This window comes from Equus przewalskii, chromosome 7 (genome assembly GCF_037783145.1).
Source record: "Equus przewalskii isolate Varuska chromosome 7, EquPr2, whole genome shotgun sequence".
NCBI lineage: Eukaryota > Metazoa > Chordata > Mammalia > Perissodactyla > Equidae > Equus > Equus przewalskii.
Window position 1 is genome coordinate 5,452,373 of NC_091837.1, and position 22,263 is coordinate 5,474,635.

At 42.2% G+C, this 22,263-nt stretch overlaps 1 long non-coding RNA gene across 1 annotated transcript; it reads right to left on the minus strand.

Annotated features, from left to right (window-relative positions):
- Positions 1-8,172: 8,172 nt before the first annotated feature.
- LOC139084671 (uncharacterized) lies at positions 8,173-15,934 on the minus strand. The gene is made up of 4 exons (XR_011542225.1): positions 15,780-15,934; positions 12,281-12,358; positions 10,474-10,689; positions 8,173-9,544 (listed from the first exon to the last, which is right to left on the minus strand). It is a non-coding gene; the product is annotated as an uncharacterized lncRNA (long non-coding RNA).
- Positions 15,935-22,263: the final 6,329 nt, after the last annotated feature.

A 22,263-nucleotide genomic window follows, 5' to 3' on the forward strand; every position in this document is an offset into this window, starting at 1 on the left:
ATCTCACAGTGACTGGTGCCAGGCCCGCAGCCCAGCACTCCACCTGTGGAGGCTCCTCTAGGACAGCATTGCTGTGAGGTGGCCACAGCCAGACTCACTGAGAGTGAGAATCTGAGGCTCCAAAGGGACAAGGGACTTGCTGAAGGACACGGAAAGGCGTCATAACCTAGGGCTGTCTGCTGACACCTCAAGAAGTCCCCTAAATGACAGACCATCCACCAAAGACACAGCTGATTCCCAGGTAATTACAATCGGGTCAGGTCAGAGACGAATAAATGTGTCCCCCCCAATCCCTTCTCTGCTCCTCGCCTCCTCCTCCCTCCCAGGGCCCGGTCCACGTTAGGTCACCTCTTGTGGGGATGACCATGGTGGCCTCCTCCTCTGTGGGCTCCTAGCTTCCCCTCTCTCCACCCCTGGAACTGACTGTTCACCCACAGCCCCAAGGCATCTTGGAGTGGGGTCATGTCCCTCCCTGCTGGACCCTCCAGTGGACCCCCTGTTCTTCATAACAAAACCCAAACCCCTTCTCGTGGAGTTGAGCTCAGACTTACGAGGGAAGTGAGAGGCAGCCACTGGCCCAATCTGCCAAGGCCTGAAGCTCACAGGAGAGAAGGACAAGGTCCCATTAGCAGGATGTTTAGTCATCAGAGCTGACTGCCCTCCAGGCCCTGAGCTGTGGGATGTTTAAGGTTGGAGACCCAGAGCAAAATGCACCAATGGGGGTTATCCTAGAAACAGGGGTTATGGTCAGATCCCCACTCTCAAGCCTCATTCCCACCTCTGTCCTATCTGCTCCTGTCACTCCTGCTTCCTTCTGCTTGGATGCCTACTTTTCCTGTGATGCCATTTCCTTGTGAACAGACCCATCCCTCAGGGCCCTAACAGAGGTCCCCCCCTTCAAGAGGCCACTCCTGGTACCTCCAGCAGCAAGGGAGCATGTGCTGTGCTGTGTGTGCCCTTCCTTTGTACCTGTGGACAGGTGAGTCTGCACTGTAGATAGTTAAACCTCTGTGCTGTCTTCCTGCTGGCACTGCAAATTCTTCAGGCCAGGATCTACCATGAAATTTGTCTTGCAGAGTCCAATGGACCTTGGCCAATTTCTTGACATGTGGGCTTCCCACAGAGGAAGCCGCACCTGCGAAGGCACTGAGATGTGATCATATATGTGGGAACTGGGCAAACCGAACGATTCAATGTGTGCAGTGTAAAGTACAAGGTGGGGGATGAGAGAGTCTTTAGGGGGACAGGCCCCTGAGGGTCCCAAAAGTCAACTCAGGAACTGAGATTTGCCCTGAAGAGGATGAGAGCCATGGGTGGATATTTAAGGAGGAGAGCAACACTGGTTGATGGCTCATCCAATGGGGCATTAAGCATAAAGAATATCAAAAATGGAGAAATTAAGTGGGAACAAGACTCCAGCCCTCTTCTTGCTTCCTCTGGCCCTGCTCCCACAGAGTAAAGGACGTTCTTCTCTGACTGCCTAGACTCTAGGCCCATCCCTGGCTATGATCACCAGTGGGCAGGGTCGTTTCAGGTTAGATGACTGTGCACACATTCCCCACACATGGTGGCCAGAGACTTCCTGGACAAACTTCAGACTTCTGAGGAACTCTGTGGAAACTCCCTGATGGTTTCTGAGACCATAAATTCACTATCTAAAATATTGACACAGTCACCCTGGAAGCTGGCATTTGCCTTTTAAAAGCCACCTTTCCTGCATGCCCCTCCATCCCACCCTGCTAGTGTCTCTTGACATGAAGCCTCCTCTGGACCAGCAGGGACCCTGGCTCACAGAGGGGCACCCCTGGGAGCCTTGGGCTGGCTGAACCTGCTCAGGCCTCTTGGAGTGACTGCTCTGTGCCCCGGTTATAAAAGGAGAGGGAATCACAGTGGAAGGTGGACCCCTGTATTATACAGGCAGGAAACTCAGTCACAAAGTGAAATGAGGCCCTAACCTGCTTTGAGTGACCACACTCACTCCTTTCTGACACCAGCAGAGCCTGTTGATGGAATTTCCTTATGCTATTGTGGACCTATTGGTCCTAGTTAACACAGGCCAACAAAAAAGTCCCATTGGTCTTCCTGAAATGTGAGGTAATGTTAGTCAGTGTATGAAGGTCAAGCAATTTCTACATGTCTGCTGCACAGCACATATCAGAGCTTTATTCATTTGGAACTGCTTTTAATTATTTGTTGCTATTTGGGTTGACTCTGATAATTTTCCAAAGTCATTTTTCTATTTAGAATTACTGATTAACTCCCAGTACTACATTACTACACACTTTTCAAACTGGAGCATGCACAGCTTCATAATCCCTGGAGTGTGCAAGTAGGATGCAAAACAGCAGAATATCTGTGATACATATTTCTGGAGCATCAATATTACTGTAAGGTTTGGAAGAACCAAGTTCAGTAATTTACAGTAATCACCTCCCTACCCCCCCACAAATATGGAGGAAAGATGTAGAAGAGTGGGGGAGGGAAGAAGTGCCAGGAGAAGTGGTCCAGTCTCTGAAGTTTCACCAGGTGGAGGTGGCTGGGTCAGCCAGCAGCCAGGGCAGCAGCTTCTCCTCTCGTCTCCCAGGCTGTTCCTGGCAGTCCTTAAAGCTCAATGGGTATGTGGCACCCACTGCTTTTGAAGGCCGTGGAGCTGGCAGTCAGCCTCTTCATTTGAACCCTGGTGAATGAACACACCCTCAGCTTGCTCACCTCCATCCTCCACCACAAGAAGTCCTCTCACATGGGTGTGCTGTGCACACTCGGCGCATGTACTTCCTGCACGGCTCCCACCCAGAGCTGTTTCTGTCCAGCGCCTGATGGATCCCCTGCACCATCTCGCTGGGCTCCCTGGAGGTCATGATCATCCTGCTCCGTGTAAAGTGCAGGGAGTGCGGCTTGTCCTCCCACATTCTCGACCCTGGCACAGAGAGTAAAGATCCCATGTCTGAGTGACACACGCAGATCAGCAGTTCAGAGCACTAGAACTGGGGACACACACCTGGTCCACATGTTGGCTCTTCCACTTAGAAACTTGAGAGTTTGGGCCATTAATATAGGCACTTAGGTATCTCCATCTGATAAGAAAATTAATAAAACTCCAGGTGAAGCTGGGTGCGAGTTGTTGAGTTAATGTATATAACGTGTGCAGTCATGATGGAAACTATTGGAGAAGATCGACAATGACATCTGTGTTGTGGAAGTGGGAAATAACTCCTGGTTAACACAAAGAATCCCCAACACAACTCACAGACACACATTCACATAGAACAACACAAGACCCCCAACCCTCATGCACACAGCCCCGCACCGCGTAAAGGGAGCACAGTTACTTCCAGGTACTGTACAAACATGGCCATGTTTTTTTCTAATCTGGAAAATCAGTTTTTTCCATGAAAACCCCAGTTCTCACTCCCATCAGGACCCTGGAATCATGTTGGATCTGGAGACAGGAAGCAGCCAGGATGCCCTCCTGTCTTATCCTCTAAGTATCTTCCTCAGCAAGTGAGGTGGTTCAGAATGTGCACCCTTTCCTCTTGCTCTTGAGATGGCCTCAGTTAGCTGAGAGCGCTGTGAGGAGCAGACCAGGGGGAGGGCCGTTTGCTGATATATTTTGTTGCTGTCGTTCTCTTGGTGACTATTGCAAAGCACATAGAAACAGGAGTCAAGTCAAGGCCCTCAGAGCAAGCTTAGCGTGCACTGTGGTAAATGCATGAGCTTCTCCTGGAGGACACAGCTCTCTAGTCCTTTAGGTTAGTAACTACAGAATCTCCATCTCAGGAGGAAACCCTGCTTCTGAGGAAAGGGCCCATGTACAGCTGCCAAGCTGGTGCTGCCATTGTAGACGCCCTCTTGAATCAGATACCAGAGGGAAGGACCTCCTCTTCCACCCCCCCAGAAGACAGTGTTAATGTCTATATTGCACACTGTTACCTCTTCACATCTGAACTTAATCGATAAAGAGAGAAACGAAGAAAGCAAAGTGTCTATTTCTGACAATGGAACACGATATTACATTGATATTAGATAAGGCCTCTCCATCTCTCCTGCCACCAGGAAGCTCCTCCAAAGGGTCCTCCTGGGAGACTGGAGGATGCAGAGAGACTGTCAGGCATTGTGATGCTGCTCTTGAATCAGTCAGGGAGCTCTGCTTCACTGGACAAGAGGATGGGTACATGGACATGGTTTGTTAAATGTCCCCAAATAGTTGAGGATTAAACAACGTGCTTCCACAGAAGACATTAAAGAAGAGGTCTAAATAGAAATTTCAAAATAGTTTTAACTAGATGAAATAAAAATATCATTTGTCAAAATTCATGGGATGCGGTGAAAGTAGTGAATAGAAGGACATTTCCATGAACATTCACAGCAGCTTTATCAAAATCGTCAAAAACTGGAAATAACCAAGATCCCTTCAAAAGGTGAATGAGAAACAAACTGAGGAGTCTGGCTACTGGTTAAAAACCCGTGTGTGATTTCTCAGGACCCCCCACAGGCAAGTACAAAGCCTTTCCAGTGGGGTCCCATGAGGGGGTCTGTCCCCACACCGCAGCCTGGGTGCCTGGCCTGAGCCCTGCATTCTCTGAAGGGAGCTGCAGTCAAGCGCTCAGGCCCCTCTGGCCAGTTCTGCTCTTCACACATCTGCGGTCCTGGCCCAGGCGCCTTCACTCCTGGGTCTCTTTATCGAGGCCTTGGGCCGTGGTTCTCTTCAGGCTCCTCTGCAAGGCCGCCTCATGGGGGAGGAGAGAGAAGCCTGCAGACACTGTCCCCGCTCTCTGAGTCAGTACCCAGCACCTGCCCACTCCCAGTCCTTCTCTCTCGCCCTCCCCTGACCCCAGGGTCCATAAAACTGCCAGGCCTTTTGTTAGGGACTCCTCTGCAGAGAGACAGCTCAGACATGCACTGACCCACCTGACCCCTGAATGGGGTGACATTCCACGGGGAAAATGGAACGGGGAAGTGGGCACTTGCTGCAGTTTTAGCCTCTTCCTTGTACTGTCATAGTAAGTGGTTAGAGGCTTAACTCTTTCATTTTGTCCTATTGTTTTAACTGGCTGCTGTGATACCTGACAGCTCCCCTCTCTCTCCCAGGTCAGCTGAGCTCCTGATACAAACTTTCTTGTATCCATTCTACTCAGTGATAAAAACTGAATTAGTTATCAAACTATGAAAATATGAAGGAACTTTAAATGCATATTGCTGAGAAGAAGATTCACTCAGCAAAAGCTACACACTCAATGTTACAACTATATAACATTCTGGAAAAGGCAAACTATAGAGAGAGTAAAGAGTTCAGGGGTTTCCAGGGGTTCAGAAAGCGAGAGAGAAGAACAGGTGAAGAATAGGGGATGTTTAGAGCAATGAAACAATGCAGTATGATACTGTCATGGTGCTATATGACATTATGCATTAGCAAATCCTGTAGCAACCCTTATTCTAAACTTGGATTTTAGTTGATAATTACATATCAATATTGGCTCATTAATTGTAACAAATATGTCACCCTAATATAAGAGGTTCATAGCAGGGGGCATAGGGTGGGAGGGTGGGTATGAGAAGTTACTCTATTCTCTGCCCTTTTTTTATGTTAATCTAAATCTGTTGTAAATGATAAAGTCTACTAATTAAAAAAAATAACCTGGCAATGCTGTTTTACGGAAAATAATTTTAGCTCACATTCAACAATCAACTAATGTCCACATATTAGCTTGAGACATTGTTTACTATTAAATGTGTACCATGCTTGACTTCTAAATGCATCTTTACTGATGTGTTTGTAGCATTGCTGGTTAACTTAGTAAGTTAAAATTTGTATGAATGAATAACAAAGCATATGGCTTATCAGTTTTAGGATTTTACGTTAAATTTGGGACATGGAATAAACTAAAGTCATTATTCTTGAAACCAGTTAATAATTAAATTTCCACAATACTTCTATTCAGTTATTTGTAGAATGTACCCTATTTGGTAAGATGCCAATTTTTATGGCCCTCTCTTGAGGCTAGTAGTTGATTTCCCTGGAAACACATGAACTTTTCTTCCTATGTCCAAGTGGTGTCCACACTCTATTCTATTTTCAAAGGGTCACACAGGTGTGGATGGTCTTACAGACATCCTGGGGCACCCCATAGAGTCAAACTTTGATAATTCTTTTAATCTGTTCACAATTAATGCCATCACCATCCATCCCATTAAATGAGGCATTTCCAATAAATGTTATCCTTTGTTTTCAACTTTCCTAATATTTAGAATACAATTTTGTTCTTTTGATCAACTTTATTCTAAAAATATTTTCACTCTAAGACAGTATGGGTGAAATTTTATCCCACTTACTCGAGAACACCAGTCCGTCAATGGCCTCACCTGGACACAGGGCTCCTCTTCCTAATGCAGAACCATTGTTCACTCTTCCCCTTCTAGTAAGTTGCTCCATCAGCACACAGTCAAGTTTTTATTTCTCCCTCTTATAAAACCTCCTCTAGACTCCCCTTTAAAAACTCTCCATCCATCATCTCAATTCCTTCTTGCCCATTTACAATGAAAGTCCCCAAAGAGCCATCTATGTGCATTGTCTCTAAGTCAGCTCATTCACTGTCTCCTAAACCCGGGCCAATTAAGCTCTATCTTCCAAATTACAGTGAAACTGCCCTTGGAAAGCTCACAATGACCTCCTGTCCCTCAACCCAGTGGTCAAGTCCCAGCCCCCCTCTTGTGCAATCAGTGGATCACTCTCTCCTTCTTGTCAGTCTTCTTCACTGGCTTCCAGGGCACCACCCTCTCCTGGTCCCCCTGCCTCACTAGCTGCTCCCTGTCTGTCTCCTTTGCAGGGGCTCCTCTCTCTCTAAGCTCCTCACATTTGAGGGCCCCAGGGCGCTGCTCTGGATCTTTGGCTCTCCTCTCCATTGCACCTCCGTGGTGCTATCAGGCAGTCTGAAGGCTTTAAACGCAGTCTAAGCACTGACAGTTTCGAAGTGTCTATCTCCAGCACAACCTCCACCCTAGATCGCAATCTTCTTAACTTAGTGTCTGCACAGGGTAGTCTAATAGATCATCTATCTTGAAATGACCAAGGCAGAATTTCTCATCTTCATGCCCAATACTACGTCACCTATATTCTTTCCATTTCTGTTCATAGTGACTCTATCTTTTCCATCAGGACAACAACCTCAGAGTCAGCCTGGATGCCAATTTCCGTAACTTCTCACATCCACACTGTCAGCAAACCCCGTCAGTTCTAACTTTAAAATCTGTCCAGTGTCTGAACACTCCTCACTGCTTCAACTGCCACCACTCTGGTTCTGAACCTCCATCATCATTGCCTGAAGTAGTGTCGTAGTCACCTGACTTGTCCCCTTTCTTCTCTTCCTCCTCTCCACCCTCCAGAAGTTCATTCTCAACATGGCTCATGCCCTCACTTCCTTCCAAGCCTTGTGCAAGTGTCACCTTCACAGGAAATAAAACCGATTTCTTAAGCTCATTCCTCCACTCCTGATCTTATTTCCATATTTATTTTTTTCCTAAAGTTTTGTGACATTCGATGATTCATTTGTTTACCATTGTCTTCCCTAATTAGAATACAGGACACAAGAGGTAGATATTTTTGTTGTTTCTTTGCCCTATTTCTCTAGCCCCTAAGTCATTACCTGGGCATCATAGATGTTCAAGAAATCCCTGCTGAGTGAATTCATTTACCTCACTACTATTACTCTTAAGCATCACAACATCCAGGTAAAACTGACTTCACAGCTTCATAGGTGCCCTCAAATTTCCTCACTCTGTCCTTCCACATGGACCTTCCCTCCAGGCTGACATCAAAGCCATCCTCTCCCAAGACACAGCCCAGACTTTATCTCCGCCATGAAGCCTTTTCTCATTTCCCCTCCTTTCTGTTTTCACAGACCATTCATTCAGCTTCTCTAGCTGTTCCTGTAGTTATTTTTACATATGTCTCATCCTTCCAACTAAATTGTCATTTACTTTAGAGCAAATTAAGCCAAGGATTTTCTTCATCCTACACCACACTCAGCAGAGCCTTTATTATCACTATTACAGGAAAGTTCACATGTACTAAATAGGAGAAATTAAGTAGTGAACCTATATTGTCCCTCACCCTTCTTAAACTCATATGAATATGTCACATTTATTTCACATAATTCCCAACCCTTCACACATTGCTAGGTATCTTCTGAGGTATATTTTAATAAGATATAAACCTCACTTATTTTGTGTGTTTTCATAGATTAACAAATTACATATCATCATGATTGAACATTAGAACATTTCCATCAGCCCAACTAGTTTTGAGAGTACCTGTTTGCAGTCAATTCATGCTCCACATCCAGCTCCAGGCAACCATTAACTCATTTCTGTTTCTGTAAATTTGCCTTTAAAGGATTTTTAATATAAATTAAATCATGCATTTGTAGTTTTTTTGTCTGGTTTACTTTACCAGCCATATGTTGTTGAGATTCACCCATGTTGCAGCATTTATCAATAATTTGTCCCTGTCCACTGAGGAGGAGTATTCTGTTGTGTGGATGGGCCACCTCTTTTTATTTTTTCATCAGTTGATGGACATTTGGATTTTTTTCCAGTTTTGTCTCAATTCAGAAGTAAACACCCCAGTGAGAATCCCCAAATGTATGGACTTGGGAAGCTGCGCAAGATGCCTTGCTAAGTGAACAAAGCCATGTGAACAATTCTATCATCAAATACTCAAGTGGGTTATTTCTTAATGATACATAGATTCCTGAATGTGCGCTGATAATTTATGGAATAGCGCCCAAGTAAATGTTTACAGTACACACAGAATTTCTGTAGGGTAGAAGAGAGTTAAATGTTCATTTTACACTCTTACAAATTACACAACTTTTGTTAATTAAAATATTATTTTAAAAAATGTCTTCCAGCACCCCACTCGCCTGGCATATCCTGCCTCCCACAGGACCCCACGGTGGCAAGGAGCACAACTAGAAACACTGGTGCATTAGGTGTGGACTGTGAATGCCACAAAACTAAGTATGCAAATTTATTACTTTCTTCATTTTCAATGAGCGCTGTTTCATTTTTATTTCAAGTTTTTATCCATGCTTGAAAAAGAAGAGATAACCTAGTCAAATTAATCTACAAATGCTGGATTCCACACGCATTTCAGGTTTAAATGCCACATTCTGCATTTGCCCCCTCTCCCCTGCCCTCCATCTTGAGTTCCACGGTTTCAGTGAGGGAAGTTGGTGCAGGCAGGGGGTCCTGCCACTGCTGGATGGGCCCTGCCATGGCACGCCCTCTGTTCACGGGCCCATGTAGTGCTCGGCAGGAGTAGCCTCCCAGGAACCCTCAGAAAGTCAGCTCACAGCAGAGCTTGGCCCTTCACAGCTGCTGAGGTCAACCTGAAGCCTCTGTGAGGTTGGCACAAGGCTCCTCTCTTGGCCTTTCTTCCTGGTACCCTTGTTAGTGCTGTCACGTGGGAGGGCTGGGGAGTTTTTAAACATCTGCACAGCTGAATATAAATTCTGCAGGCTCAGTGTAAGATCAAACTGTGGGATCCCTTGGGCAAGAAACCAGGGGAGTGTGCAGTTAGAAATAATATAAATCATTTTCCTTTGGTTTTTATATATTAAATATAGTAGGAGTGATGATGCAGGAATAAAAACATAAATTTATACTTTACAAAGCAATCACCTTTCAGAGTCATACTTTATATTATACAATAAATAACATTATTCTCAAGATTCCTTCCAGAGGTATTGACAAAAATACAAACAACAAAATGCCTAGAAGGATATTAACACAAGGACATATGAAGTACTCAATTTGCAGTGACTTGCACAGCTAAGACTAAATGAGTGTTATATGAGAGAAGGAACGATCTTGGTGGTGGTCACTAGGGGAACTGATTTATAATCATTTATTAAGTTCTCTCATATTTGGATGCTTCTATATATATTTATCTTATCTCATATAAAATAGTTTTTAAACATTTGTAATATATACATATCAATTTATGTAAAAACCCCCAACAGGACTCTCTCTTCGACCTGCTCAATGCTGGGATTCAAGTCAGTGGGAATTATTCTCTTGGTGACTTTAGAAAACTGATGGGAAATCACCATTAGTCAAAGACCCCAAAGCAGGTGTGCAGCACAGCAGCAAAAAAGGCATGGGCTTTTCCAGGAGGATCTATCATCTAGGTCTATATTGGTTTCCAATTGCAAAATTCTTAATCCCAGGAAGAAAAATTTCTGCTGAGGAAAAGTCCCTCCCACACAGTTGATCAGCTGATGCTGCTATTTGTGAACGTCCTCTTGAATCAGGCATCAGTTGGTAAGAGAGACACAGTTGACAAGACCCCCACCAATGAAATTGCAGGTATCATCTATCATGTACATTGTCAGATCTTCATACAAGAGTTCAATTGAGAGTGAAATAAACCAACATGCCATGATATCTATTTCAGACAAAGATGGGTAGCCTTACCTTGGTGTTAGATGGGGTCTCTTCCTCCATCCTCTCATGAGAAAGCTCCTCCAACAGGCCCTCATGGGGAGTGTGGGGGACACAGAGTAACTGTCAGTCATTGGTGGTGTTGCTCAGGAATCACTCAGGGAGCCCTCCTTGATGTGGATACAGAACTAGAGTGTATGGAGGTGATTGATCAACAAGCATAGACTGAGCTGCTGCTGGGCCATCGTCCTTGGTAGAAGAAGCATAGAGGAGAAGAGGAAGAAGAGAGGAATGAGACTCAGAATCCTTAGATTTGGAGCTAAAGACAGCTTAAACCCACGTGAAGTGTTACATTTACAAAAGGAACTACATATATGCTATGATTAAATGACAATCCCATCAGTCTTTTTTCCCATATTTGAATTCAGCTAAACTGCCACTATCTTCTTGACTTCCTCCAAACCATCTCAGCCTCCATGGATCCATGTATGCTGCATTTCTCCTCAGTTGTATCAGATTTTCCAATTGACAAAAAGCAACCTTCCATTGGGGGACTGGGTCTAATTCCAGGAAAAAAATTCTTTTACTTATTCACTAAACCTTTGTCATAAAGATAATCAATTTTAGAAATTTTGAAAATACTGATATCCTACCATCTCAATTAAACATTGTTACTCATGATATTTTTGCTTCCAGTCTTGCTTCCCTAATGTAATGTGTATGTTCATTGTTCAGCAGCTGTCCATGCTCACACTAGCCAGCCAGGAGCGGGCAAGTTCACTACAGAGCAGATGGCTGGGTGAGCACTGATGCTCTCTGACCAAGCTATACAAGAGAGTTACAATGAGTGATGGGCACCAAGGTAATAACCAAGTAGTACTGTTATTCTTGTTTGTCAATCTTCCCAGGGGGAATAGCTTGCAATATTTGACCATTTCTAGACCATATTTTTATAACCTCATCAAATACCATTGAAATGTCTCCAATAGATAGTTCTTATCTATTCTGGCCTAGATGCTGAGGAATGACCCCAATACCAACAGGGATTGGTGCGGTTGTTCCACATGGTGTCTGGATCTCTCAGAATACGTGGCTGACCAGAAGATGTGGGTTTTCTACATGCTTTTTCTACTAATTTCTATGTAAAAATCTGTGGTAATATGTACCAATAGATGACCTGTGTGATGTGACCACAGAGGCTACGTTATAATGAAGGACAGCGATTGGGACCTCTGTATGTCCAGGTGATTTCAGGAATATGGATGGATGCTGGAACACCCTTGCACTGGGACTAATGTTCCAATTGCTGAGGGATGAAGGCCATAAATTAGTTCAGAGCTTCAACACTGGGGCCACAGCCTTGCATTCACACTTAGACTTTTTCACACAGGTTCTCAAGAGCTTGGGTCACTCATCACTGCACCTCATTTTCTGAGGAGTGGGAACAGCAAACACACGCACAGATATGGCTGTGGTGAGTGATGAGAAAGTCAATGTATGTAAAGCATCCAGTGGCTATGGGATTTTCTTTGAGGATGTGGCACTTACAATTGTGCTGTGTAACTAGGGCATATCTATGGAGAACTGACTTTCTCTGTCATACACACTCCCGACACGTTCACAATAACATCCCACAGACTCACATGCAGGCACCCCTAAGGCCCCATGCACACAAATCCACACCTTCTGAAGGGAACAGAGCTGTTCCAGTGACTGTAGAATGTGGCTGGAGTTCTTTACCTTGGAAAACAGTTCCTACACCACACTCCCCATCCTCATTACCAGCAGGAAGCTGGAATTGGGTAGGCTCTCCAGACTAAGGCCATCAAGAAAGCCTCACCTTTCTGTTCATCTGGATTCTTCTTCCGCATGTGAGTGTTCCAGAATGCAGACCATTTTCACTTGTTATTGAGGTCACCTATGGTTATGGAAAAGAAAACACTGCAAGGATCAAATCATACTGTGTAGGTTTTCTCAGATCTTGTGTCTTCTTAGTGAGTAAAGAATATCACAGAGAAAGGAGCAGTCAAGCCACAGTCCCCAGAAGCATATAGGACACCTGTGGAAAAGTACAAGCTTTCCCTATGGGCTATAACTCTCAAGTGCATTTTGGTTGACAGTTATAAAATTCTTAATCCAAAGACCATTGCTGCTAATGAGAAGTCCCCTTTCCATACAGTTTATAACTTGATGCTGTCATTTTTTTCCCTCCTCCCCAAAGCCCCAGTTCATAGTTGTACATCATAGTTGTCAGTCATTCTAGTACTTCCTTGTGAGCTGCCCCCACAGCATAGCAACTGACAGACAGGTGGTATGGTTCCATGACTGGCTAGTGAACCTGGGCTGTCAAAGTGGTGGACACTGAACTTTAACCACTAGGCGATCATGGCTGGCTCAATGATGCTGCCGTTTTTGAATGCCCTCTTGAATCATGCATCTGTTTGTAAGAGTCTGTCTTAGTTCATTCAGACTGCTGTAACCAAACACCATGGATGGGGTGGCTTAAATAACAGACATTTATTTTTCTCAGTTCTGGAGAGTAGGATGGGAAAGAACAAGGCGCCAGTATATTTTGAGTGTGGTGAGGGCCCTCTTGATGGCTTACACACTGCCTCCTTGCATTGTCTTCTCACATGGCAAGGAGAGAGAAAGGTCTGTTCTCTTCCTCTTCCTATAAGGATACCAATTCATCATGGGGGCTCTGCCCTCATAACCTCATTTAAGGTTAGCTCCAAAAGATGCACCTCCTAATTCCTTTACATGGGGGTTTAGGGCTTTGGCATATGGATTTTTGGGGGAATGTAAATATTCATTGTTATAGCTGTTTCCCCTTCTAGTCCCCCAAAATATGCATTCTAGCATAATTAATGTAAAGTGTCACATTTTCAAATTTGAAATTAATTTTAAAAAATCCAAAAAGGCAACATTTCTATGACAGACAACCTTACTTTGGCACTCAATGGAGCCTGTTTGCCTGCCCTGCCAGTAGGAAGGTCCTCCGACTTGTCTTGGGGTGCTAGGAGGATACAGAGTAACCGTCCTTCAGTGGTGATGTTGCTCATGAAATACTCATGGAGCTTTGCTTTATTTGGAGAAGGGGCTGGAGTGCATGGATGTGATTGTTTGAAAACCATAGATTGAACTGCTATTGGGCCATCCTGCTTAGCGGAAGAAGGAGAGAAATGAAAAGAGCAGAGAAGAAATGAGGAACAAGGTATACGGCTTTGTAGAAAAAGGCAGCCTAATGCAACGTGAAATAGTCGCAAATGATCCTACACTAAACGCAATGATTCGGGTACACATTTCCATTATCCTCTCACCTATTGTGAAATCCTGCTGAACTGCTGCTCTCCTCTTGTCATCTCCCAAGACAATTTCATCCTCCAAAGGTACATATATTTACCACTGCAATTATCCTCTGTTCTGTATGATTTTTCACTTGATTGCATGCAATATTTTATTAGGTGACTGGATTCAATTCTAGGCAAAACACTCTGCTGTAATTACCAGCTAATGGTTTGTCATGAAGATAATCAATTACGAAATATAGGTGAAGCACAGGGGATTGTCAAGACAGTTAAACCATCCTCCATGGCTCTGTAATGGTGACATAAGACAGGGCATATTTGAATGTACAATGTAGAAATGTACAACAAAAGAATAAATCCTAATGTAAACTAAGGAATTTACTTAACAGCAATGTGTAAATATTTGTTCATTAATTATAACACGCACCACACTAATGTAAGATGTTAATAACAGTGTGAACCTCCAGGTGGGAGGAAGTACATAAAAAGTTTATCTGCTCATTTTTTGTTGTTGTTATTAATCTATAACTGTTTTAAATGGTAAAGTATATTAATTAAAGAATAATATGGGAGCAGCATTTCCAAGAGAGATGTATTTTGCCTAATGCTCAGTGAGCAGCTAATATCTAAATATTAGTTTGACACACGGTTTACTGTTAAATGTGAACCAAATTTGGATGGTAAATGCATCCTTGTTTGTGTAGTTGAAGCACTACTGATTGACTTGGTAATTCAAAGTTTCCCAATGTGGATGAAGAAAGATATGGCTTAGTGTTTTTACAATTTTGTCTTGAGAAAGGGACTTGGAAAAAATTATGATGATTATTCTTAAATTAACTCATGCATTGAATTTCCACAGCACCTTCAATGGAGGGCTTTGTGTGGTGCACCCCGGCAAGTGACAAGATGCCCGTTGTTCCGACCAACTGCTGGATTTACACTGTATATCTCCTTAAACAAGGTACAATTTTTCTCTTTGTATCCATAAGGTAAGATCCTGGGATGTACATTCACACTAGAGAGAGCTTTTGACATCTTGCTGGCAGAAGACTATAGGGAAATTAATAATAATTTATTCTCAGTTCAAACTTTTGATACCAGTATTCACAGGCTGCCCAACAGAACTACCTGCATTAAAGTTATGCTTCCAGAAAATCATGGAGTTTAACGTTCACTTAAAACACTTGGATTGTGTGGGAAAATACCTTTATTTATATAAGGCAACACAGATAAGCAGCAGAGCACAGTGGCTGAGAGCATGGGTGCTGGTGCCTGATGACCTGGGTTCAAATCCTACTTAGATGTCACGTGATCCTGGGACACTTATGTAACTGCTGTGTCTCAGTTAACTGCACTGTCATATGAAAACTTGAAGGGCCCATGTATTACTATTATATTATAAGGCTGTCACTATTAAAAACAAGTACAGCTTTAAGACCAAGTGCTGATTCAGCACAAATGCTCAATAAGACTTCAGTTATTAAATGTCTGAAGAATAGGTTACTCATGGCTAGTGGTTGACTACAGAGAGGCTACTTGGAGGGCTATAGACAGGGGAGGATGGAAGCTTATTCTCCATGCTTTACATGGGAAGGATGCCCACAGCTCATGGAGAATGTCTGTTTTCATCTCCTGTGATCCCCATTGTAATCCTATGTGGGGTGTGGAACAGGAGGCATAACACACATTTTTCAGTTGAAGGCAATTAAATTCAGAGAGGTTAAGTGACCTGTCCAGAGTCACAACACTGATGAATGAGAGATCTGAGGCAGGAATGTAGTTGGTTCCCTGGGTACAGAATTCTGAAAACCTGAGCCCAGTAGATCACACCCCAGATGCCTGAACCAAGAGCCCCCTTCATTCTCTTCCTCAAAACAACCTGATGAAAGGTTTTTGTGGGGAAAAAGTTGATGCCCTGGATGATGTGTCCAAACCAAAATAAAGGGCCCTTTCTATTTATGGTTCCTAAATCCATAATCCAGCCTCCTGCATCCACATTTCAATCCCTTATCCAAATATGAAGCAATTTACCTGAATTAAAGCCCCTCAGAAAGAAAAGGGATGTTCAAACTTGTGTTCAACCTTCCCCAGCAAGTTCACACCGTCATCGGCATCCTTATGAGCCTTCCTGACGGTTACGGGACCACCCTGAGTGACCAGTGTCTGTTTGGTTCTCTAACTGCCTCAGAACCCAGGGCATTCTAAAGCAACTGTCACATAATGGTTCTGACAAGAACTAGCTTCCAGTCAACTGACCAACCCTGGATGAGCAGTTAAGGTGAACTAACTGGGAAAGTGGCTGTCTGAGCTGGTGCTTTGGTGGATTAACAAACTAAGTGTGTGACTCTCATATCTGGCTGCGTAATGACCCGAGCTACTTCTGAGTAGCCTGTGCAAGGGCCTGGCTGAGAATCAGCTGTGGCCGCCCCAGCACTGAGGGTGCACCTTCCCTGCTCGCTCCTTCCTCACCAACACTCAGTCTCTAAAAATGCCTCATCCTCCTCAGGACCCTGCAGTGACAGAGGAAAGTAGCATCTCCTCTTGGGGGACACCTCCATAGCCACAGCCTGTGATCCTCACCCCAGGACTCGGAGAATCACCCAGACCCTCCATCCCTCTGTCACTACAAGTCTATTTCAGGGATTGCAGGAACATGTTGGAATTTTGTTACTTGCAAAATCAACTTATTTGACTAAAAGTACAATTTGCATTTTCAACAGGTGGCTGGAGTCAGGGTGGCATTCTAGACAAAAGCCAGCAGGTAAGCTCCACAATTCTTATATTTTTGCATCAGCCAGTGAGTGAATCTACAATATATACCATTTTATCTTTTTTCTTGATGCTACCCTCAGTTACAGAAAAGAAAACAGTCTTAGGACCAGATCCCTCTGTGCACTGTTTGCATAGGACTTCTGTTCCCTTTGTGACTGAAAACTGAGATGGGAAAGCCTGGTCAGGTCAAGGCTCCCAAAAGCCAGAGGAGACAACACCTGTGGACAAGGCAGGAGCTCGTCTTGCAGAATGTACCTGTCAGGGCCATGTTGGTTGACAACTACAAAATTCTTAATCCAAAGAGGAAAAATCCTACTGTAGAAAAGGCCCCATAATGTACAGTTTTTAACTCAGCATCACCAATTTTGCATTCACTCTTGAATCAGGTGTCAATTGTAAGTTCCTCCTCCTCAACCCCTTGAGTGAACACTCTTAGGCAGTCAAAATTAGGTTGTTTATAATGTGTATGAATAGGTGTGTATGTCAGAAATTGATTGAAAAAGAAAGGAACCAAGAAAATAACAATTCTACCTTAGTGAAAGAAAGTCCCTCTTAGCTTGGGAAGGAATAGGGCCTCCTCATCTGCTCTGCATTTGGGAACATTCTCCACAAGACCTTTATGGGGAGCTAGAAGGACACAGAATAACTGTAAGTTCAGTGGTGGTGCTGTTTATCGATTACTCAGGGAACTTTGCTTGACATAGACCAAGGACTAGTGTTTACAGATGTGGTAGGTTCACAGGCATGGATTGAGCTGCTCTTGGACCATCCTGGTGATGGAAAAAGGAAGGTAAAAGAGAGGAGCAGGAAAGAAAGGAGAAACAGAGCCTTTGGCACTCTAGGTGATGACAAATTAAAGCAACATAAAATAACCGATCTATGAATGTGTAAACACTGAAATACATGCTACGTTTCCATGACTGAGTCCTGGCTCTGCCTTTTTTGAAGCTCAGCAGAACTGTCACTACTTTCTTGACATCTTCGAAAACTGTTTGTCTCCAAGGATCTACATATGTTTCTACTTCATTCATCATGTGTTGTTGAGGAATTTGCCCTTGATTATTCACAAACTATTATTAGGGTATTGGATTAAATATCAGACACGACATTTAATTTTATATATTCACTAATCATTTGTTATAAAAATAATCAATTATTGAAGACTAGAGAATACTGAAATTCACACATTTAAAAATAACCACTGTAAACCATAAATCTTCCTTACAATCTTCCTTTTCTATGGCACGTGTTTGTTTTATTTTGTGTGTGGTTGTCTATGACCAGCCAACCAGCAGTGGACAGAGCACAACTGGGAGCAGCCCCTGCTGAGCACTGAGGGTCTTAAACCCATCCATGCAAGAGAGTGGCCATTTGAGTATCTATACTGGATCAATTTCTATTCAATCCTCTGTCTAATTTTGAACTGAGTTGTCAGTGTTCTTTGCCATTGAGTTTTAGGAGTTCCATACATTTTCTGGATAATTATCCCTTATTAGGTGTACGATTTGCAAATATTTTCTCACATTTTGTGGGTTTCATTTTAATCTCTTGATAGTGTCTTTTGATGCACATTTTAAAAAAATCATGAATCCAGTTTGTCAATATATTTTGTTTCCTGTGCATTTGGTGTCATCTCCAAGAACACGTAGGAAAGCCAATATTGTGAAGCCCTTAGAAAAATGCCTGTTACAGAGTTGGTTGCTAGCGATTGTTCCATTTATAAATCTAGAAGGAAATGGGAAATTTAACCCTGTTACTTCTAGAGGCAGAAACTGGAAGGATGTGAAGAAGGAAAGAAGGAAACTCAGATTTTAATATACACACTTTTGTACATTGTGAGTTTTCTGTGAGAGCATTATTCTTATTGCTATTACTGTACAAAACAAACCAAAAGGAAAAAATAATTAAAAATTTCCCCAAAATACTGGCATAGAAACACGACTTAATTTTGCTCATGGTCACAGGATAGGAATTCAGACAAGACACAGTAGGGATGGCTCCTTTCTGCTCTATGATGTTGGGACCTCAGCAGAGAAGATTCCCCGGCTGGGCCTGACTGGACATTCAGGTACTGGAATCCTCTGGAAGTGACTTCACTCCCAAGTCTGTCGTTGATGCTGGATTTGGTTGGAGGACCTACAGGAGACCTCCCCCAGTGACCTGGGTTTCCCCACAGCAGGGCAGTCTCAGGGCATTCAGGCCTCTTATTTGGTGGCTAAGGGCTTCACAGGGGAGTGACCTAAGTGATCAGGCAGAAGCTATGGTATTTCAAACATAATTTTAAACATGACACATTATCATTTCTGGCACGACTGTCAGTGACAAGGAGCACTAGAGTCAGCTCTGCATACAGGGAGGGGCCTAGACCCCAACTCTCAATGGGAGGAGTGTCAGGTTGTAACAAAGCCCTCTCCCTGTAGTGTCAGTACAAACCTTGTGGGTGCCTGGATTCCCACTCCTCACCCAGCAGTGAAGAGCTGCCCCTCCCCACCCCCCAGGGGTAGACACAGAGCAGGCCTAGTGCAGAGTGAGGACCTTCATCATCGCCATGTGGTAATGAGCTGCTCTGCCCTCCTAGTGTCAGTGTAGGCACATCTGAATCAATAAGGAGACACACCTACCTCTTCCATCCAAGGAAGGTGGAGCTCTGGTGGGAAGTCAGCACTTCTACCCTCTCCAGCAGGAAAAAGATCCCCACCTGGAATGAGGAGTCTGAACATTTTCCCACACCTGGAAGGAATGAGGTGTTGCTCACCTCTTCTCCTCTGCTGGAGTGATGTAACAGAAAGCCAGCTAAGACAAAAAGTTTAAATAATATCCAGAGTCTCATAATATAATACCCAAAATGTTCAACTTTAAATAGAAAATAATTCTTCATATTAAGATTCAGGAAAATATCACACTTAGTGAAGAAAGACAAACAGCAGATGCCAATACAGACATGACAAAAATGTTAGAATTATCCGACAATGATTTAAATAAGCTATTATTAAAATAAATTAGCACACATATGAATAAAATTGAAACAAATGGAATAATTGAAAGTCTCAGCAAGGAAATAGAGGATATAAAGAAAAATCAAATGGAAATTTTACAACTGAAAAATACACTCATCAAATTAAAACACATCCACAGAAATAGCTTGATAGACCAGATCATCTGTTGAATGAGGGGTTGGGGGTGACCAATGACTGTGAAGACAGAACAACTGAAATTTCCCAAACTGGATGAAAGACAAAAAATAGACTTGAGAAAAATCAGTGGAGCCTTTGGACCTATGGGATTCTAACAAAGCCCTAACATTCTTATCAGATTCCTGGAAGGGGGAAGAAATAACGAGAGGCTGAAAATGTACCTGAAGAAACAATGGCTGAAAACTTACCAAATTTGGTAAAAGCAAGAAGCTTGCATACTCAAGAAGCTGAGCAATCTCTAAACAGAATAAACCTAAGGAAATTCATATGAAGATATATCACAGTCAAACTTCTGAAAACAGAAATCCAGGAACATGTTTTGAACATGGCAAGAAAAATGACACTGAGCCTATAAAGGAAACAGAGTTTGAATCCCAGTAGGTTTCTCGTTAGAAAGCATGGAGGCCAGTAGCGAATGGCACACCATTTTAAGCACCGAAAGAAAAAAATTGTCAAGCCAAAATCTTATATCCAGAGAAAATATCCTTAAAGAATGAAGTGGAAATTAAGACATTTTCAGGTTAAGGAAATATAAGAGGACTTGTCATCAACAAACCTAACCTAAAAAAAATGCTTAAAGTTCTCTAAACAGAAAGGCAACAATAAAGGAAGGAACGTTGGAAATCAGGAGGAAACAAAGAACACAACAAGCAAAACTATGGAAAATACAACATATTTTCCTTCTCCTTGTTTTGTAACTTGATAGTTGAATAAAAATTTACAACACTGATATTTAAATATATAGAGGAAATAATTAAGTGATTAAATTACCAATAGGAGAAGGCAAAGGGATCTCAAAGGATGTATTGTTTCTATACTTCACTTGAACTGGTAAAGTGAGGGCACCACTAGACGGTGATAATTGATTTGGAGAAACCACTAAAAAAGCTATGAAAAGATACATTCAAAATGGACAATCAAAATGGAATTCTAAAAAACATTCTACTGACCCATAGGAAGGTGGGGAACCATAAAACAAGATAAATGGATCACAGCGAGAAGCAGCAGAAATCAACTGAAAAGTGCAGATTTAAATTACAGCATATCAAAAATTGCATTAAGTATAATGGTCTAAACCCAGTAATTAAAAGACTGAATTTGCAGAGGGGATTAAAAAACATGACCCAATATATGCTATCTATAGGCAATTCACTGCAAATATTAAAAAATAATAAAACACGTAAGCTGAAAGTACAAAGATAAAGATCTATCATGTAAACATTCATAAATAATAATGAAAGGCTATATTAATACAAGATAAAGTAGATTTCAAAGAACAGAAAATGATCGGACTGGGAGGGACATTCTATAAGAGTCAATCAACCAAGAAGACATAGCAATTCAAAATGTGTTTGCACTAAAAAATAGAGATGCAAAATATGTGAAGCAAAACTGGTATCACTGAAAGGAGAAATAGATCCACAAATAGACCTTATGACTTCAATAAACCCTTCACATCTGATAAAGCAACTTAAAACACAGTCAGCAAGAATATAGAACTCAACCTGATGAACTAATAAGATCTAAGCAACATTCATAGACACTAAATCCAAAAACATATAAGTACATATACATTTAAAATGCACAAAAATATATAAACCCATTTCCCTCAAAATTATACACAAAAAACTCCTTAATATATTAGCAATTTCTTTAACAATATATAAAGTGAATTATCCAGCATGGGCAAGGGTGGATTATTGGAGGGATGCAAGGCTACTTCAACATGAAAATCAACCAATGTAATTAGGCACTTTGAAAGGTTAAAGAAGAAAAGTCACATGATCATATCAATCAATGCATGCCAAAATAATTTGACAATATTCAACAATCATGATTTAAAAAAATCTTGGTAAGTTATGAATAGAGAAAAACATCCTCACCTTGATAAAACTTATCCTCAAAAAACTACAGCTATCAGTATACTCAATGAGGAAAGATTTAATGCTTTCCTCCTAGGACTGAGAACAACGCAAGGTGGCCCATTCTCCCTAATTTTATTTAATATAACGCTGGAAGTTCTAGCAAGTGCAATGAGACAAGAAGAGAAATACACACAGAAAAAGAAGAAATGCAACCCGTGCTTTTTGCAGAAGACAGAGTTGTTTCCATAGAAATTTCCATGGACTCTACAAAGAAAAAGTTCTATAAGCAATAAATGGCTTCGCAAAATTTGGAGGATAGAAAATCAGTATACAAAATCATTTGTATTTCAATGAAAACATGAACACAGAAATTTTAAGTATACTATCAGTCACTATTCTTCAAAAATGAGAAACTTTATTGTAATTCTAAGAAACAAAAAATTTGTAGAAATCTTGTACCGATCTTGGATTCTGAGAACTTACAACGTAGATGAAAGTAATAAAAAAAAAGGTGGATCTAAATAAATGGAGAGATGCAATATATTCGTGAGTTGGAAAACTCAGTATTTTAAGAAGTCAATTCTCTTTAAATTGATGTATGTATTTAATATAATTCCCATCAAAAGCCCAACAAGGCTTTTTGTAGATACAGAAAAAATTATGCCAAAATGTGTAGGGAAAAGC